Below are 20,274 nucleotides of genomic sequence, written 5' to 3' on the forward strand. Positions count from 1 at the left end.
CGGGCGTTTTTGTAGTGCATTACACCGACCCTCCTGCGATTTCGGAATGGCGTGTGCATCAAATTTTGCCAAAGACTCGCCAAAACGGCTACGGAAACCTATGAAATGCTAAAGCAAGCATTTGGGGAGTCCACAATGGGTCGTGCACAAACGTTTGTGTGGCATTCACGTTTTAAAAATGGCCGAACCTCTGTTGATGATGACGAGTGTTCTGGACGACCATCTTCGAGCACAACGCCCGAAAATGTTACGAAGATTCGGCAGGCCATTCACGAAGATCGACGTCGTACCATCAACTACTTGTGCGACATTGTTGGGATAGGCTATGGGACCTGTCAGCTGATTCTAAAGGAAGAACTCCACATGCGACGCATCGCAGCCAAGTTTGTGCCAAGGCTCCTGTCTGAGGACCAGAAGCAGAATCGACTTCTCGTTTGTCAGGAGCTCAAAGATCTTGCCGGATCGCCGAATTTAGCTCCGTGTGACTTCTTCCTCTTCCCAAAGATGAAAATTCAGCTAAAGGGAAGGAGATTTGAGACGATAGAAGAGATTCAGGCAGAATCGCAGATGGTGCTTGACAGGCTGACAAAGAAAGATTTCCAGGGATGCTTCCAGGCTTGGCAGCGGCGCTGGGATCGTTGTGTTCACTCCCAGGGGAACTACTTCGAGGGTGATGGATGAATTTAATACCTGAGATAAGTGTACGGGTTTTTATAGGCGCAGTCTTGATACTTTCCAATCGCACCTCGTACACAAGAGTATTTTGTTTTTTACATCAAGTGACAGTGATTTTACATCAACTTACTAATCTGGAATAAAGGAAAATAATACATTTGTCCCATAACTATTCATCTCAAGAAAAATATGTATTTCATGAAACTGTAGCATGTCTAGATATGAAAATACGTACAAGATGCTGAAAGGGTGGTGATGGTTCGTTGGTCCTCCACGTGGTCTTGGGATGGCTGGCCATAAACAGCGACCGGAGAGGAGGAAGTCGTTTGGAGAGAGATCGGGAGAATTTGGGGGCCATGGTACCGGACACTTCTGCCCTCGGCCGCATAAAGAACTCGCGAACCGCTCTTACCCAACGCCCATCGCGGCTGCATCCTGTTTGAAAACGGCAGTTGCGGGCAACGAACCCTGTATCCCGCATTTGTTGATCGATCGTGTCCTCCCTCTGTCTCTTTTAACCCACGTTACTTACACGCGAGAAAATCAGGTTCTTTGCCTCGTGTTGGATCGTCTTCCCTTTGTTTGCATATGCAGTTCTGGAAACCACACGAAACAAAACTACCCTCTTTCGTCATAGTCTTGCGTTTTTTGCCAACCATTTCTTTCCAGATGTTTGCCCGCTGTAAATTTTGCTTTTGTGATGATTTGTTATAGAACATTTTGACAAACAACACGATGCTCAAGTATGTTGTAGACATAATTAGAACAGTGTGTTCGAAATTTTCACTCCACACTCCGAGTTGGGCTACACTTCGCTTGTGAAATGTGCAGGGATATTGGAATACATTCAGCGTATGGATACTAAAACGTTTTTGTGCGTGTTTTTGGCTCCACTAACGTTTAATAATATTTATTGTAAATTTTGACGATCGTCAAATCTTTGCCACTTCTTAGTCGTTTGTGGCACTGAAGTGGGTTTGAGTTTTTGTCTGCACGATGCCATTGAGACATTCATTTGTTCTGTCAAGATAAATAGGTAAATAAGGGTAGGTAAAGATATTTATCGGTGGGAAGGTATGTGTACACATTGGTAAATAATAACAAGATTTTTTTTCTAGAGTACCGGTCTGAATACATACGTAAACTACACGGGATTAAGCAGATACCGTGACAGATCCCCAGATGCGAGAAGCTGCCCTGAATTTGTGAAGATGTACATTAATGACATTACTTCGCAAAGATGAGGCTTCAATTCCAATGCATTTAGTCTTTTTGTCACAGTAACGAGATTGCTAATACTACTGTAGTGTATTAATTACTTCTACTGGTTGTTTAGTAATGAGCACGGATGGACTACGCAGACGATGCACCATCGAAAATCAATAGCAGAGTTTGTCTTCATCAGTAATGGATTCTCGATTCCCGACAAGGGTCAGCGTTTTTGTACTACTAAAAAAATTATGACGTAAAATCTTTCTGCATAACATCTAGTACAAACGCAGCGAAAGTGTGTTATGTGAAACTTCCTAAGCATACGGCTTTATCCTGTCTCTAAGGAATAATAGCTCGTATGGGTTGTCGGAAATGCTCGTTGTCTGTCAGTAAATCGGCGTTGGTAGGTCATTCCGAAAAAAAAGATAAATAAAAACATAGACGACGTACAAATGGCGCTCAAACCTGGGCCGTCATGAGCGTAATAAAATGGAATAGATAAATAATATATGATAATCTCCGTTCTTGAAATAATTGAGCCACTGTGACGTCATGGAGGGTCACTGGTGGTAGATTGAAGTACTTCCTCTTTATCACGTATCTTGTTAAAAATTGCAATCTTGAACACTCGATTAATGGAAGTCATTCAGCATCAATATTTGCAAGGATATCTTGTTTATTTTTAATATCCTTATAAAATGCAGCCTAGAAAATGATTTGTAATGAAAAATGTTGGACGTTTGTTGAAATTTGTTAAGATATGCAATGAAAGGAAACCCATGTAAAGCTGACTGTGTTTTTAGATTGTTAAGAGTCCTTTTTTCTGCGTTTTATTGCCAGATTTCGCGTTCCTTATTTCTCTATTCCATAATTTATTCGCAGACGTTTTTAACTTTTCCTCTTGATTTTATTAATCTTTTTATCAGCAGTGTGACGCTGCAGGTATCCGCATAATCTGTAGAGGAAAGAAAGAAAAATAAATATGTAGGCCTATTTGGAACAGCCCTTCGTAGAGCGTGGAAGTTTTATAATATGTGAATTGTATGAAGTGTGTTTTGTGTAATAACGGATCGTAGCAGTCACTCGAATGGGAAGTTTATATTAGTTTGCAACTCTGGGTTAGTAAAGGTCGTCTGTAAAGATCCATAGGTTCTACCGTCCTTTAGCGCTGAAATGATGGTCGTTAGAAGAATAGAAAGTTACAGCCAAGAAATTTAAACTTTAGGAAGTAAATTACAGGTAAATTCTAAGGCAAATAGTACAGCTATAAAATGAGTTTTGAAATGCACGTTCAAAGTTTCTTAGCGGCTACAAAATCAGGATAATATAGGCCTATTACTATTATTGTTGTTACAATCTCTTCCTCATTTCTTTTACTAGACACTGTCCGAGTAGAATGACCGTTTTAGACAAATCTTGTCACAAGCTTTTTCGTCTGTCCGCCGTGGAATTGTGTGAGCTTGGGTGGATAAGTCGATATATCTGACTACGTAGGCCCAGGTTTCGATCTCTAATAGGGGGAAGGGAATTATTTTATAGCGTCTACTACTAGATCGGCTCTGACCACACACATCCCCTTACCAAATTGTTACCAGGGGTCCTTTCCCCGGAGGTAAAATTTGAGTGGGACGTGACGGTGACCAGTATTTAACCTCATCTAGTGTGAGGTTATAAGAACGAGTAGGAGCTATACCTACTCTCCCCAAAAGTGCCTCCATGGTGTGTAGTGTACTTTATTTCATTTCATTTTAATTTGTTTTATTTTGGGATTGTGATTTTTGATCTGGAAGATCAAAGCCTTGTACTTATAATGCAGCCTACTTAATTTCTAGCTAATGTGCTTTCTTTTGACAATGATACTCGGCTGTCACTGGCTCGAAGCATACTCGTTGCTTGTGCGTGATGGACGTTGTTGAAAAATTATGCCACTCTTAAGTTAGTGTCTGCGGAGTGTACCAAGTTATATGTAATAGTGATTCTTTTGTACGTTCGTGCCTTATAATGGCGATGTCACTGGGCGAAATGATTCTGCTTTAATTTCAGTGATTTATTTCCTTGCCTTCACTTTTGTTATTTCTAACGCTTGTGGTGGTTAGTGTCAGATATTTGCATGCCTATTGTGGAATTGTGAAATTGATTACTACAGTGTATGTGACTTCCATGTTTGTGGTTTTATAGCTCTATTGTTTGTATTCATTCTCAATTTTTTTACCATTTCCTGTTGAATTTTATGAATCTGTTGTTTTTCTGTAAGCCTTACCCAGGTTCAATAACTATAAATCACGTAAGTTTACAAAATTATCGAAGAATTACCGATTTCATACATCTGTTTATTTGCACTAATTCTAATTAGGGATTACTACTTTTTTTGTTGTAGGTCTGTAAATAGGTTACGATAGTCTGTGAAATATTTACAGCTTTTAAATTTGGTTTCTAGTCTCCTGGGTTATGACGCCGTTAGTCTTGTAAGTGGTTAATAAAATTTCGAAGGAAAACACTGCATGGCGTGATAACAGAATGGAGACAATCAAAATTGTGCTGCCATGACAGTCTGAAGACTCATATAGCTTTTATATTAGTTGCATTATAGTACTTCGAATTTTATCAGATATTTTGTTTGAGTTGCATTTTGAAATAAAAGATAAACAATGTCAGTAGGGCGTTTATTATTGACAGTTTGTCACGTGCACATTTTAGTTTTTATAATTCCGCAGGTTTGAATCTCTTATCAGAATTCCGTGTGACATGAACACCTTTTCTTTCCAGACAGGATTTACTTTAACCTGGAAATTGGTAGTTACAGCAAATTGTACAGTGCAATTTCAGTGCATGTGTTATCCAATTCACAAGTCTGAAATTTATACTACATGAGCACAGGGAATTATTAGGGCGAGGTTCAAGTTTTAATAGTTTCCTTTGTATTCTTGCATCCGTAATTTATATTCCGGTACACCGCTCGAGTATTCTGTATTCCGCATATGCAGGTTGAACATAAATGATCTGAGCGGTTTCAGATAATTATTTAACAAAAACAAAAAGACATGAACTTACGCCGCTGGAAGTAGAAATTCACAACATTTTAACGAAAGTCGGGTTCATATTTCGGCCTGGAGACCGGCTATAGTGATTGAGTTTTCCTGGTTTTCCTCAGTTCCTCCAGGATGGTACTTTAAATTAGACCACTTACTTACACATCCTTTATAATTTGTTATTCCTTTCTAATTCGACGATAGATAGTCTGGCTACTGAAAAGGCGTCTTTAAATTAACTGTAAATAAATAAAAAATATTCAAAATATTTTGTGGCATGCCGGATAAGTTACGTAACTCCTACGATGACCACCAGAAGCACAACTGTTGACTTGACAGAAAGTGGCGACTCGACCCGAGACGGCATTTTTTATGCTCAATTTTCATTCCAAAAAATGTGTGACCGCTGTTTTACGGAGCCATCGGAGAAAGTTCCACAAATATCCTTCATGTGGGAATTGAATTCGCTTTGTCGGGTTAAGTCGCCATTTTACTGTCAAGTCAACAATTGAAGTGAAGAGATTTTTGTTGGAGTCTTATTTCTGCTTGCCGTATAGTTTTTTTGTTAAATAAATATCTGAACCGGCTCAGACCTGTCGGGGAGGTGTTTCTCGGGATGCAGACTTAACAACCGAACTTCAAGCTTTGACTTACTCTTTCTTGTGAAATGTAGATTGTTGTCATTTGGTGGTTACCAACATTTCGCAGGAACGTTATCGTAACCTTCTTCAGAGTTTAATCGACAAGGCTACACGGCATGACAACCTAAAAGACCACAGCGTTCGTCATACTTCAATGGCTATCGACTGAAAATAATACTCGATACTGAAAGACGTCTTTTCGCCGAAACTTCGCTGTTAAGTGTCCCGTGCTTTTACTTTGTGTGTTTGTTCTGTCGATCGCAGGGTTTTTTTAACACAGTCTCTTTCAGTATCTGTTTCCAAGCACGAAATAGCAGTGTTTTGTTCTGTTCGCCACTCCTCTTGGGATAGTGACACTGATATCAGTCCACACCCTGGCCAAGTTTGTGTACTGCGTATTTGCAGAGCGACCCCTTCCACGTCCGTCGCTAATTTAAAATTACATTACCCGTCTGTTTTAAAAAGCGATCTCTTCTGTAAAATTTAAGCTGGTGAATATTTCTGGATGTTGTACCCGTCCCCCTTTTGGATAATTATTTGTTTCTCAGTCTATTTATCAATGCTTTCTTAGTTGGATACGTAATATAATGTATGATCGGAGGATGGTTATGAATGATTTAGTTGTGGCCTGTTTGAGGTATGATCTCAGAATTTTTCTCGAGTTTCAGAGCTCAATCAGATACGAAGCAGGAGTGCTAATCGCTGAACTATGACATTCAGTAATCGGAGATATTCTACAACAAAGGTTCTTAACCCGAGGCTCGTGTACGTGTTTGGAACATTGTATTTCGCTCTATAGTAAACTATTTTTCGCCTAAGTTAAATTTTTTTAAGCTAACACATTACTATGAAGTTTTGATAAATTTTCACTTATAAAAACTTCAGCCCGGCGTTGGATAAAACGTCCGAATGTTTCCCCATGTGTTTAAATGGTCGAGAACAAATGTACAAGGTCTGCCATGTTTACAATCGTATCTATTCTGGTTGATAGATGGGCTTCTGTGCAACTGCTGAAGTCATATAAAATATAAATCCTACAAACGGCTGGTTTTAAATGAGTAATGAATTTGGAGCTCTTGTCACCCGAGTTCATTCGTGGGCATATTTAAATATCTCATGGCCTTTGCGTCACTGTACGTATAGAGTTTTAAATCGTAGAGATAACGAGACATGTAGGCAGATACTTAATTAGCCAGACACACTTAAAGTTTTCATCGGAGTAGAACAAGAAAGTAGGATCTGTGGTTTCGAAGGCTGTGAGTCCGAATATGGTTGTCTTCTGGGTTGTAGCGCTATGCATTAGGACCTCTGAAACGTTGGTAAACTTCTAGACTACACGGCTCTAGTACCCAAAAGATAGCCATCTTAGAAGGTGAAAGGTTGTAATTTGACAGCTTGAGTATGAATATTATGCAGGTTAATTTAAACAATTGAGGTATTCCGATGTTGTTAAAACACATCGAACGTTGTTATTTTATTGTGTGTGTACTGTCTTCCAATATGTCTTATTTCACTTTCTTCATAAATCTGAAGAATACTGTCTTCTCCATTACAGAAATGAAATTAACAGAAAATATGCAGTGCCTGAAATATAGAAATAATATTCAGATTGTGTCGTAAAATAAACACCTGCAGTTTGTCATACCATTCTTCAGTATGTCTCATTAAGAGAGCTAGCAAAGTCTGTATGTAACTCTGTTAATGGCTTGCGGAGGTCATCATCTTCATATGCAGTAGTTGATATATCATCTAATTAAGATTTAGTGCAGTTAGTGGACATTATACGTTGTTGAAATTAATGTAATTCTAAATTGCCTGCTCTTGTGGCTATTTCAATGTTCGTGACCATTTTATGATAACTGGGAAATTACGATAAATTAGTTTGCTCGTTTGTTCTGAGAGACTTATGAGTAAAGTTTGTTTTCCGTGAAGGGTTTACCAGCCACTCCCAGAACCCCCAACCTTGGGGACCAGAGTTTTCTGTTCGGGGTTTCGTCCCTTAGATGAGCTGCCTTTTCCACGGCTATGGATCCCTGTCTGCCGATGGAAGGAAGATGAGAGCCCGGAACAGGCTGTGACCTAATGCATGAAGAAAGTAGAATAAGAAGAAATTAGTTGGCAGTTTAATTACGTCCGTGCTGCCTGAAGATTATATTCATATAATACAATGTTCAGTAGAAGAAACAGATAAAGTAGAGACATCAAAGAACATACTTTTTGTGCAGACAATGGGATCATATTTCACACTGGGTTTCCGTATTTTAATTTCGTGTGTTGAACCCATCCCACCGTAATATAAGCTAGAACCAATTTTAAACAAAAATATTTTGGCCTTCTGAGGGTTAAACAGTTACAAAATCTTTGGTAATAGAACTTTAAGTTTAAGTTTTTTGAACATAAACAAGACAAGAAGTAAGTTCTGAAGCAGCCAGTTTGTCCTTACGTTTCCATAATTAATTTTGTAACCCCTTTTGATCGTGTATTAAATTAGCATCCATTATGTTGCGCGCCGTGTTCTGTGTCGTGATTCATGCTTCTAGCATAGAGTTCTTCATGTAAACACAGTTTAAGATGCAATTAGAGGCAATTGGTAGCTCTAAGAGCGCAGTCAAAATACAGTGTACGGGCACTGTGAGAGGAATGTGAAGGATCATAAAATCTAGTCGACGTAGGGAGGCGGTAGTTCACTGCATTGCGGTTTTAGGATTAACAGAGCAGCTGCATAAATCCAAGGTTTTTTTTGGCGATCCTTGGTGTATTCTGACAAAGGTCAGTGGTTACGTACATGTGAGCGCTGTTGGCAGTGTCAGGCTAATGAATATAATGTTCGCTTGTCGCCATATGCAACCACTCGGCTTCGTTGGAATATACCCATCCAATGTCTGGACAGTGAAATCTAATCACGAAAGTAGGCGTTGTCTTAGTTGACCTTAATTTAATGTCTCTCTTTTGTTCGTTCGTCTGTTGATGTGTTTCTTGTGACATATTGCCTGGAGACAGCTGTTTGGCGAAAATAAAATGTCTTTTACTTCTGTAGTAATAAAAATACTACAGTGAAAGTAATGGTAGAAGTGTTGAGAATCAGTAATTGTCCTGAATACTAGAGTTTCACATGAAGTGAAGGCCTAAGTCTACATTTCCTTTAGCTCTAGAATTATGAAGGGAAATCTTGTCTCTTCGTTGTACTATTTGCCACCTGTGTGTACAACTGCCCTCAGCACAGCTCTTGACTGACTGATTAATAAGTGTCATCGAGTTCCTCCAATGAATATTTTATTTTTATTTCTGGGGGAACAACCAGATGTTGGACTGCGTTTTCAGATGAGTAAAGCTGTAATACCTCGACGTCGTTTCAGATAAGAAAATATTTTAGCAATAAAAATTATCAGAAGGCCGGCTCAGAAACACAACGGTTTACGTGACTTCCAAACTACTACTGGCAGTTTGCACGGAAGGGGAGGGGGGGGGGGGACAAGTAGAGACATTGTGTGTCAGATCTGTCAAAGTCTACGAGAAACTTCTGTTAACAGTTAGTGAGCCCAATTCATGTGTTGAACTCAGCTCGTGAGTTCAGACCCGCAAACTGATAAGAAGGTTCCTTTATTTTATTAACTGATAAGTTAATAGTCGCTCGGGTGGTCAGGAAATTCCCGACTTTTCATTAAAGCCCGCTACATTTGTCCTTTTCCGGAATCGGCTGAATCAAGTCTACGCTCAGGTAATTTTATTTAAAAATCTATTTCATTATTGTCCTCCCATTTGCGCCCGAATCTGTCAGTGGTATATTACGCACATGACAAGAATGTGAGGTTCAATTCGGTTTAATCAATCGGAAATAATTTTATATAACATGGATGTATTGTGTTAAATAATTCGTGTATCTTTCCGTTTGTGACATGTTTTGACGATGCGTAATAGATACGTCATTGTCTCGTATACATTTTATGCCAGTTTTTTTATCAGTCGCCTTGTATAGACTGTCTCATGGTAGGATGAAGTACTGAATTGACTGGCATCCAGTACGATTTTATGACAAACGGTCATTCATTGGGGATTGATGAGAATTTGACTGGATCCGTTTTCATAGTTCTGTTCATTTATATCTCATCCAATCAAACGCAATAATAAATATGACTATTTGTTGTCTTATTTGTTATACGAACGATTTTCGTTACCTGAAGCAGGAAAATCCAGAAAGTGAGTAGTCAAGGTGGAGTGTGTATTTTTGTGGTTCTGTATTGTCTTTTTCTGGCAGTAAATGAAGTGATGATTCCGCCAAAGTAATCATTAGATTTCCAGGCGATATGTTTTATAGAAGTATGAAGTATTTTTGTGTCAATTTCCTATCTAGGAAAATGTCGGACATAATTCGATTATTTGTATCCGCGTTTCCGAAAATGATGGCTGAAGTTGACTTGTAAAATGACTGTAGTTAAACCAAAAGTTTTCCCAACGTCTGACCTTGTTTCTAACAATTTCCTCTTTAGTTATATTACGTGCCCTCCCACGCCAGTAGTCCTTATGCTTCATATTAAATTAGACACTTAAGTAATTAGTTAAAACGTCGGTAACCTCATTTCTGGAGGTTGCTGGAATAGCAACTCTTGGCCTTCTTAAAGTCGGGATTGTTTCATTATGTACGGGAATTGGTAACATTTCGTCTGTCTCTGCGTGCCATGATGGAATAAGGATAGCTCACATAACGTGGTGACTAGGCTATGGGGTTCACGATCACGCTTATTGTCGTTAAAACAGATTTTTGGATGATGTATAAAGTGAAGTTTTCGCGGCGACTGAAGTTTATGAAAGACTCTCGGGTTACGAGCCGCTACGAAGGATCAGATTTGTTACGCAGCAGCCCTGAGGATGAGAGCAGATATTGTTCTCGAAACGTTGGCAGAATATATGGTGTATTTACCATTTAGACACCTGACGCGGCTTGTAACCCGAGAGTCTTTCATCAGATGGATGTTGTGAAAAGGAAGTAGTGATAAGTTGAGATCCTGTTATGTTATGGTGATCAAATCAAGGATGAGATGGGTTGGGCATGCAACACGTATGGGAAATATGAGGAATTCTTATACAGTTCTAATCGTAAACCTCAAAGGAGGAGTCCACTTTGGAATCCTAAATGTTGTCGGTTTGATAATTGTAAGACGTGACATAAAAATACCGTCTGAGGTTGTCCTGGATTTATTTCGCTGAGGATAGGGATTGGTTACAGGCTTTTGTTAACACGACAATGAATTTTCGGGTTCTGTGAGAAGCGGGAAATTCGTTGTCTAGCTGAGTGAGTTTTATCTTTTCAAGTAATACTTTTAGCCATGGAGTTATTTGGGTTGTTTTGCAGGACAGCATCTTTTCCTTATTCGCGCCCCGAACAATAAGAATTTCATTCTGACACAAACATCTTGTTAAGTGTTTCATTCCTAAAAGAAGTTGACACTCGGCGTTGGAATGGTGGTGAAAATGAGTTTCTCGGAGTTAAAGTGGGTCAGACATTTTTATATAACTTGGAGCATTTCGCCTCTGAGAAGATTGTGTTATCAGCTGTGGGAAGGGTGAAATAACTTCATATTACTGCGTTTTTGACTTACATAACTTTAGCTCTGATTATCTCGAATGTCGTTATTGGCATCCTTGTTCATAATGTCTTGTGGAATTGTAAGTGTATGTCATTGTTTTGGAGGAAAATACTGTCTCCATCTTCAGGGATGAAAATTGAAGCAGCATGTTTCTCCGAAAGGTGTGTTATGAGTAGCGAGGTAACATTGTAATGTTTTTGGGGGGTCTGTGGCTTTATGATGGGCAATTTATGACTTGTGAACTTACCCCATGACTGTTGAGCTGAGGGACCATTGAAATTGTTAGCTGGTTATAGCAAAATAGGAATGTTATGTAGACTGCATGCATTGATATCGTCTATGGTTGTAACAAGCTGTGTAAGGTAATTGAATTTTTCGACGTAGTTTGCAAGTCTGTAGTTTATGTTGTGCGGGTTGCAGGGTAACGATTTTCTGTGCCTGACGTTCGTTGTCTAGGCAATCTGCAATACTGTCTGGAAGCTTGTGTTCGCTGCAATGTTAGAGAGAGATGTTACTGTCTTCTCGTGAATTCACATGTGACTGTGATGGGTCCTGTTTTCTTGTTACGTGCACAGAGACATTCAAAATTAATTTTATTTCTATTATGTTAATGCATCATTAAGTTGCCTTAAGAAATGATAAGGTTTCCCAATATATACATAGTCTCAATATAGTGTCAAGCATGTGTGTAAAATCGAATGAAAACTCACAAGGGGCTTGATATGGTCTGTCGTTTGTTATGAGGTGCGTTTATCAAACGTGAGATTTTATAGAATTATTTGCAGAGTGGAAACTTTGGCTGTTATATGCCGTTACTAATTTGAACATGCATTTCTCTTTGTGATTAAACGACATACCTACAGATTCATGCGCCTTATTTACAATCGTACTTCAGAGTCTACTAATAATTACCAGACACACAACATGCACTGTATATCCATTCCTGCACTACAATCAAACAACCCGAGTTAGTAACGGATTGGTCCGATCTGTTGTAAATAAAAAATAATGTTTACTTACGGGAAATAAATTGTACTGATTGAGTACAGGAATAGAGAAGAATGATGATAAAGCTACGTGTGGAGATGAATGGTTGATATGATAAAAGATGGGACTGTTATTATTATTGCATGGAGTTTTGCCTCCATTTCACCATACATTTTCAAAATATTAATCATCCGGAGCATGTGAGCATTGTGTATTGCTTAGGCACAGGTCGATCGCCCTGTTGATAGAGGCAGCAGGCACCTCTGAAACTTCGGTAAACGTCTACAAGACTACATGACGTAACAGTCCACGCGATACATACATTTTATTGAGCTATTTTGTTTTCGCTATGGGACGTGGTATGTCGCCATGACGGAAGAACGGAGATTAGAAAAATGTGAAACAAATATTAAGTAAAGTATTATGATATAAGAGAAATTTACGAAGCAAGAGTGGAGGAAATCACATGCGTTATCTTCTGTTTATACTTTATTTAATATTGATGGAGTAATTAAATCGAGAAAATCTCTACAGTTACTCCCTTTTGGTTAAGACGGCTGAAGGAACTGAGACAGAGATGGTAACTGTATCTACCACTTGGTTTAGCTATAAATAGTTCTGAACTTTGCACACGGAATGTATGTATGGGTTTCGTATGACTCTTTTCAATAAGCAGTAGTTGTTTCCTTACACAGCGATAACCACTTGATCTTTGTAATGGACGCGTTGAGATTTCTTTGAGGAAAGGACTGAATATTCAGATATTAAGATGAGCTTGGGCTTCTAAGTGTTGAAGTGTTAAGTGCATTTGTGTAAACAGGCCCAGGATCGGGTGATATTGCCAGTGAATGTCTGCTGTGTTCTAAATTCTAAGACGTATTAGTTTAGTTTGTTACAGGTGCATTCATCTTTTGAATTTGTAAACGTTGATTTCTTTTTAGTGTGTCTGAGTTGTTTTATTTGCGGTTACTTCAGAGAAAATTATGTAGATTTTAATCTTTCGCATTTTGTCGCAGACTTCGTGGTGCATCCAGAATTCATGTTGAAATAATCACTTGTCACCTCCAATTTTGCCGTTGCATAGTAGGTAGGTAATTGGATGATAAATAAACATTGACGGGAATTTATAAAAAAAATCAATCTGTGGAACGAATTTGTAAGATATTTTGTGACGATCGTGTTTTAATTATTGCATATTATGGAAATAGTTTTCACCTGTTACAGATACAATTGCCAACACATTGAAGTGAACAGAAATGAAGTTACATAAAACGTATGTGAAAATTGTATTCACAAGTTAAAACAAGGTTTACGTTTTATTGTCAGAATTTAGTTGTTTTGGGAAATCTCATAGATTTCACATTCCGGAGACCCGGGTTCGTTCAGTGGTTCATATGGGATTTGTTGTACGTTGCACACACAGAGTCAGGGTTTTCTCTGGTTACTTCTCTTTTATTCTTCTTCTTCTTCTTCTTCTTCTTCCATTTTATCCAATCTTTCGTAGGCCCGTTCATCTGCAGTCGTCCGTAACGGTCCGACGAGTCTACAGTTCAAAATTCAGTTGTTACTGGCACTCGACTGGGCTTATAAGGAAGTTTAACTTCAAAATGGTGAGAGCCGGGATAGCTCAGTCAGTATAGTGACTAGCTACGGGCTGGACGACCGGGGTTCGATCCCCGATGGGGGCAGGATTTTTCCTCTGGCCTCTGCGTCCAGACCGGCTCTGGGGCCCACCCAGCCTCCTCTACAATGGGTACCGGGGTCCTTTCCCGGGGGTAAAGCCGGCCGGGGCGTGATGCTGACTACTCACCCCCATCTAGTGCCGAGGTCAAGGAAGAGAGGAGCTATACCTCCTCTCACCCCAAACGCCTACATGGCGTATAGTGGGACAAACTTTACTTTACTTTTACTTCAAAATGGTCAAAGAATTAATTTTTAATTGCTTCTGATTTAGAATTTATTTGCGTTTTTGTTTTTACAGTTTTGAGTAGACATAAAGTTTTCTGAAGTGGAGCTTTGACGTATAGAAGTCGGGCAAGTGAATTGCATTAATATATTAATAAAAGCTTTACAAATTAGAATCTGAAGTGAATTTATTAAAGCCACGTTCTTCTATTTGCGTAGTCTGTGTGAAAGTGAACATAAACTAAATTTCAGGATTTCTGTATTATTCATGGCGTCCCCCCCCCCCCCCCCCCACGTATCTCATCATTTCAACTTATCATATGGCAAAGGAACACGTTAATTCCAGATCGGCACACTTTGAGGTGTCGCGACATGCAATGTCGTAATCTTTCGAAATAGAAAGTTGTGAAGACATTTTAACTGTTATGATATTTCCTTTCTCTCGTCAATTTATCTTTTAGTAACGGGTCTGTCTGGCATGTCGGGAGGCCTAGAATCCATCATTTCTCGTGGCCACTCACAGCTGCATTATCGACTCTGAATGTAATGTGATATATTCTGTAAGAATTACGTCACGTTTTCGAATTTACTATAAATAGATTCCACAAGGTGAAAGTGTACAATAAACCGAAACAGAGCCTTTATTAAACGTAAATGTATATTTAAGCGAAATCTAGTCATATAATATACTGAAACTAATTTAAAAATACCTCACATAAACGGAAATAAAAACATTAATTTATTTGAAAGTTGTCTGCTGAATGTTTATTTCTTTTGTTGAGATAACTGTTATGTACTGTGATTCCTGTAACATACATGAGAAAAACATTAATCAACCGTTAAAAAAACTTTGATCGGGATACTTGACGATCAGCGGAGTTCATGAAAGAGAAGTGGAAATGGATGGATTGACCTGCTGAGTGACAGTGAAATTCTGTGATGCAATTGCAACTGTGGGTCTTTACTGTGGAATATATTTTTATCTAGAAGTAAACGTTTGCTATTCAGACATGCTGTTGTGTTTATAGTGAGTATTCCCGTTTCGCAGAAACAGTGAATGTCTAAAATAGCTAATGTTAAACTATCGATTAACGATGAGTGGTTAGTACCAGGGAATGAGTTGTTCGTATACTTTGCCCGTACTGCTATCAGCCCGCTTGTATGCCGACATTTTTTTTTGGAATCTGCGAGGTTTTTTAAGGCCGGTGTTTGTGGTGTATTGATTGAAGTATGTCGGTACGCTTGTGGTTAATTGTTTATATATTCAATTTAAATTTTGCAGTATACACAACAAACGATCTTCGCCATTTTGGAACGTTTTTCAACTGCTTGTAAAGACCCGAAGTGGCGTGGGATTAATTTTTTTTCTCCAATATTTAAATGTATACGTACTTCTGTGGGAACTGTTAAGCTATTATAAAAAAATTATAGCAACTATTGACTTCGTAAATGCAAAAATGAATATGAAATTAGAATTGTAAAAATTGCCCCCATGTCCTCTGTAACAAAGCCGTGTAACAGAACTGCTAATATGTGATATGAGCCTTTTGGACAGTTCCTAAGACTAATTATTTTTTACATAACCCGTGTTTATATATGAAATGATCAACAGTGTTGTTATCTCATGTTTCCTATGTCATATAAGTTCAAACTGTGAGTGAAATGGGTCTATTATTTAGTCGTGGGTGCTTGTATTCCAATTCAATAGTCTCGTTATCAGTACTCCAAAATGTTTCAGGCATTGTCAGTGTAGATCAATTTTAAGTAGACGGTCAAAATCTGTAGTCGGCAGTAAAAATTGTATAGTAGTTGTTATCGACTTTTGGAAAAGTCTGGTCTTATTTTAATGTGTCGGACTAAATCGATTGCACGAAGAACTCTGGTTAAAGTACCAATGCATTTAGTTCACTGCATTTTGTACATGAAATGTCAAGAAGATAACGTTATTTTTAAATTGTTTGACGTGAAAGCATTTCTTAAAAGCAGAATTTTTACTATTCGTACCTTGAAAATTTGCTCTTAGCAAGAAGAAGTACGCTTGTCGGTTTAGGCATTTGATTTCACATTGTTTTACCACGTACTTCCGCCACGTTCTCTCAAACATAATGTGTGTATAAGATCATAAACATCACATCAGGGGTATCCTCCACTTTACTAGATTGTTATGTTTCTATCGACACAAGGTTCGATAGAGTAATTTTAATAACGAACGCTTTCGAACCATTTCACATTGATTTGTGTTCTCACGACATATCTGTCTTGTCCATAAGCTTCGCATTCTTGTCACGAATTGATTGACGAAGTGTATTCGCTACGCTAATCTTTAGGGAACGTAAATTCAAACCTTGTTGTAAAGTCTACTCTGTTTACAAGAAGAAACACGTACGCAAACATTGAATGAGTGGGGAAGGCTCTGTAATGGGCCCCACGCCAATTTCTGTTTACTAGTCAACAAAATCGGTCTTTGCCACAAGGGAACGTATTTCATACCTTAAAGCTAAGTACTGGACATTCGGCTATTTGCTATTCTGTCTTTCTTTTATTGATTCCGTTCTCAGGTTTATCTTTGATCAGTTTTGAATTTTAGAGTGGGCGGTTTGTTGTTTGGTCGTGTAGGTTAATCCAGTGTAATAGTTCACGTGTCTTATTCATAAAGCACGTAAACTGATACTTTCTCCATATTTATGTCGCTTCGAGTTTCTCAGGTCAAGCTGTCTACCCAAATACCAACAGAATGACTGAAGTGAGCACAGCTATGGAAGAAGCCAGGTTCTTTTGATGAAATTGGAATTTCAAGAGTATCGACGCTTTGAAATTAGATACAGATACTTATAGTTTGAACTCAGCAGAACCTCTGAACCATAGGACTGAAGAATCGAGACCAACTGGGGGGAAATTTTTTTTTAATAATCTCTTCGTCTCTGTCTCTCTCTTTAGTTCTCGATATATATCGATCAGTAGATTTCTAACTGGCGTGGGTATGATGGCCTTTGTTATCACGACAGTGAGGTATTTGAAAGTCGGGTATAGGGAAAGCTAAATGGAGTTCACAGATTATTTTCATTCATTACTGTGTGAATGATGTGTCGCTTTGTTTCATTTTTACTGTTTCGACACGTGCTGGATGTCGATAATGGCAGCTCTTCACTGAAATGTGCGGGTCACTTGTAATCAGTTGTTTGTCATGGCGCTGTTACCTGGTGAACTTACCGACATTAATTTATTCTTGCTTTTGTCTCTAAAAATACGGATTTATATATATAAAATAAATGGGAGTCTAAAGGATTTTGTACAAATACAAGTTGCTTCTTCTACGTTTATATTGTAACACAATGTCTTGTTAACTTTTCTGTGGTTTCAGCAGAATACAGAAGTTTCTTTTAAAGCAGAAACATGTTTATAAAACCTTAGCAGGCGTTTCGCACTGGAGGAAAGAAATTATGATGGTTATTAAAATGACTCTTTTATTTGTTGTAATTTGACTTTTGCCTATAACGTTGAAAGTTTTCCAACGTTTCGGCAAACATTTCGGTTGTCATCTTAAGTGTGAACGTGACAACTGCAATGAATTACATAGGGCTCGTTCATGAAACTTGAATTGTACATAGAACACCAGCCGCGAAACCTGAAGGGAAAAAATTCTTCTGTTGTTTAACGGAAACTAAACATTTTCAGTAAAGAAATCACAAAAATATGGCAGCGTATCCGTGAGAGTTCCTGCTTCATATCAGTCGCTGCCAGAGTACGGGCTACCCTGATGTTTTAGTGCTCTAATTTACTCTATTCATTTCCCTTCCACACCCTTCTCAACTCATTCATCATCACCTCGTCATTTCTCATTCGACGCAGAACCGCTGCCAGCGAGTCAAAGTACATGAATAAAGGCTTGTTTCCTTGGTTGCAAGAAGGAGACTGCTCTCGAATAGCTAGGTGCCCCCGAAATTAACAACACTGCTTAATAAAGTTGAAAACAAAAGTTGGGGAAACATGAATTACTTCGTTTATAAACACGACTGTAGAGTTACATACTATTTTAAATTTGCCCCCGCAAAAGCGTGTATCTGACAAATTTTACTTGGAAAACGTAACATTTTAAGTCAGTAGCATGTGTGGATCATATATGTAAGGCAGCAGACCATGTAAGAATCACCTATTTTCAGATTCTTTGGAGTAAATAAAATAAACGAACTTGCAGCAATCGGTAACAAATTAACAAAGAATTTCACAAGCCTGGTTACAAGTGGTCTTGGACTAGATATGACCATTTAGTCCACTCTGCCTTAAATTAAGCCATTGCATCTTATATATCCTTTACAGTTCATTATGCATAATTTGAGCTATTGACAACGTTTTTAGATTTAAAATATGGCTTGAATAAGTGAGTACCAAATCTCCTGCATGTTCGTACCCAACATAGATAAGAATATTTGTTCTTTATACTGTTAATTCGACTTGAGGCACTGCGAATTGCTCAGTAACAAGAATTTTACTTATAAGTAAAAAAACCGAAAATTATTTATATACAGGGAATTAATATTATGCGAATTAAGTTTAAAAGCTAGATTAAAAAAATCCCTTGAAACAAAATGATTATATGTATGATGTGGAGTTTTCAGGGTAACTTGATATAATAAAGTTCTCTCGTGCTACCAGACGTGTAAGATGGCTTAATGAAGGAAAGATCAACGTTTCGAGAACCATCTCTTCCTCGTCTCTGTCCTCTTCCCTGAGGACGAAACGTTGGTTTTTTCGCCATTTAAACACTTGTGACTGCTGGTGGCCCGAGAGGACTTTATTATTAATACAATTATTATTATTATTAAATAACTCGTAGCTTTTTACGTTGGATGGGTATATGTAGCCTGTGGTTCTCGTGATGATTCGCGGGAACGGTGTCCTTTGTTTTACTGTAAACACTTTATGATAGTATTTATTTATTAATTTTTCGTGGCCCGCTCATCTCTGCATGAAGTGTTTTTTTTTTAAATGCCGTATGGGTATTTGTTTTTGAAATTTTAGTCTAATATTGGTAAATAATTGTTTGTAGAATCGCTTGATGTTTGAGTGAAGTTGAGATCAGGTAAGAAAATGTGTGATATTCGGACGAAACTTTTGTAAATTTCTCTTATATTATCTGATAAAGTGTAATTCGAAACATAAAATGTTCAGATTCTTTTTATCCCACTTGTGGCAGGAAAGTGAAGTAGCCAGATTTGTGCTCCGTAACATCCACGGACCTACTCATCTTGAGCTTTTTTAAAATCGATTCTAAGAGACCGCTTACGATCCAACTGAATTTGCCGGAACTGCCACAGAGAAGCAACGATAGAATGTTAAAGTAATTACTGATGACGTTAAATGTCTTTCATCAGTAAATGACATATAACCCTGATGGTAAAATAAAATACAATTATTTACTCGTATTTATTTATTCTGTTAAGAAAATCCCGTATTTTCAGTTTCGCGCTTGGCTGGTTTCTCGAATATTAAGAATTGATGGCCGCTTCTTCATACTATTTGCCCGTTAGCTTTCCGCCCCTCCCCCCCACATGGTCCAGGAACCCATTCCAGCTACTCTGATCCAGCCACCACTAGCTCGGTCTGCTCCAGCCAGCCTCCCTCGAACCAGACGTTCCAGGCTCTTCTCCAGCTCTATCTCTCTCACCCCTACATCACGTGATTCTAAAAATAACTTCAACGACCTCGTGACCTGTGCCGCAAGTTGCTTCAACCCATCCCCCATGTCGTCTCTATTTGAAATATGGTGAAACAAATTCATGCTATTGAAATTAATGGTGCAATGTAAACGTTTCTCTTACCTTAAAAACGCCTACTTATATCAGTGACCTACATATGACCCTGCCTGTCGTAATTCCTCATTGGTGCACCATTCTGCTCATCTGAACTTCCTCATTGAACGCTATTTTAAAGTATTGCTTTTGATCCTGGGTTTATACAATTATCGACTGTTGGATGTTTTAATGGCGCTACAGAGTAGAATAACTTTGTCATTATCACGCATGACTTTACTTCTAAACGTTTTTGGTCCGAACTGAGTTGGAACAGACTGCCCTGCTCCTAAAAGAGTGTATCGAGAATTTATGTTCAGCTTTTTGATTCTCGTAATTTCGTAATCAGATGATGGAACAAGTTTAGTGGACTGTGATATTGTAACATCTTACGAAAACTATGCCCTTTAATCTTGCACTCATATGCTACGCCTTTCAGGTTGTAGCAGAA

At 38.4% G+C, this 20,274-nt stretch overlaps 1 protein-coding gene across 5 annotated transcripts in view; it reads left to right on the top strand.

Annotated features, from left to right (window-relative positions):
• Rbfox1 (RNA-binding Fox protein 1) overlaps positions 1-20,274 on the top strand; it is a 351,925-nt gene that overhangs the window by 144,187 nt on the left and 187,464 nt on the right. The gene's annotated exons all lie outside the window — the stretch shown is intronic.

Source organism: Zootermopsis nevadensis, unplaced genomic scaffold, assembly GCF_977971745.1.
Source record: "Zootermopsis nevadensis isolate Lab colony 2312 unplaced genomic scaffold, Znev_1.0 Znev_ptg000019l, whole genome shotgun sequence".
NCBI lineage: Eukaryota > Metazoa > Arthropoda > Insecta > Blattodea > Termopsidae > Zootermopsis > Zootermopsis nevadensis.